The sequence below is a fragment of the Carassius auratus genome, unplaced genomic scaffold, assembly GCF_003368295.1.
Source record: "Carassius auratus strain Wakin unplaced genomic scaffold, ASM336829v1 scaf_tig00013110, whole genome shotgun sequence".
NCBI lineage: Eukaryota > Metazoa > Chordata > Actinopteri > Cypriniformes > Cyprinidae > Carassius > Carassius auratus.
This window is the reverse complement of record NW_020524361.1, coordinates 30,388-32,028: the sequence shown is the minus strand read 5'-3', so window position 1 is coordinate 32,028 and position 1,641 is coordinate 30,388.

Here is a 1,641-nt window from a genome sequence, read left to right as displayed (position 1 = left end):
AAAAGCCTATGGGTGAAGCTATTGGTCACCCTTGGTTTTGTTGTGTATTTCAAGCTGTCTTCATGGCCTTTCTCCCAAAAGCAGTCAGAGGAATATCTAGTGTAAAATAAAATGCTCAATGTAGATACACATAAATGGTGGCTCCTGCAAAACTTTCGTTATACAAAGGTTGGTGATTTTAATCTTTTATTTCATCATCTCATAAAGTCACCTACGATCTCAGCGACAAAAAAGAGAGCGTATTTGATCAAACTGTTATCAGCTGCGGAAGAGCTGTCGAGAGGTGAGGCGTCCCCAAACGTTTCATCATATGAAGCCTACACTTTTAATTATGACTATATAAAACCAAGTACTGGAGCTGTCACAGTCAAAACACATGCAATGACACGCCTGAAATCTGCAAGAATACTGCTGGCAGACACTGCAAGAATAAAATAGGTTATGATAACAATTTTATTATTTTCTGAAATGCTATATATATATATATATATATATATATATATATATATATATATATACATACATACATTTTATAGGTTTCTGAACATAAAACTAATGTTAAAAAATGAAAACAAATAGAGAAAAATGTTAAAGAAAAAATATTCCTTGGTTTTAAAGGATGTCATAATAAAATAAAACAAATAAATCATAATGGTAAGCAAAATTCATGACCAAAAGAAAAACAATAAGAAATATGAGCCAAATATATCCTAAATATGTAATTAAATAAATATGAAAAAAATTAAACAAAATTTTTATAAAAATAATAAAAGCAGGTGAAAAAATTTAAACTCACACAAATATAAAATAACAATTATGGTTATAAAAAAAATACACCAAATAAAAACATATATAAAATAAATATCTAATGTTAAAAAGGCAAAAATAAAAGTAAAAAAAAAATCTATATGTGAAAACATATTAGTTATGTTACACATATTTATAATATGAAAAATCTCAAGAAAAAAAATGATGAAATGATGTTACAATGAAAAATTGAAATATATATATATATATATATATATATATATATATATATATATATATATATATATATATATATATATATATAAGAAAAACATATATAATAAAAAATACTAATCTAATTATTATAAAGATTACTAAAGATAAAAACAGACAAAATAACATTGTAAAAATAACAAATATAAAATATTAATTTTATTTATTTTAAATTATATAAAAAATATATATATAACAAAATAATATATAAATTAAATTAAAATGAAATGAAATACAAATAATTAAAAATATATAATTTTTATACAGTATAGTGTCATCAAGATTTGTAAAGCTTTAAAATAATGTTTTTCGAGTTTCTAAAAGTGACCGAATTCTTTTGTTTGCTTGGTCTCGAGAGAATAAAAGTGTTCGGGTTATTTCTGACATCATTGGTTTTGTCTGAAACAGAAATACGAGCCTGTATGAGCTCAGCGCTGATGGCAGGGTTATTCTTTATGACTGACGCTGACGCTGCCGCAGGAGCTCAACCTGGAGGCAGAGCGAACACTGGACCATTACATCATTGCTATGGGATAGAACGATGCCCCGCCCCCACGTTCCATTGGCGGAGCCACCTGGTCTCACATTCCCATTGGTTAATGACAGTGTAACGGGAAGCAG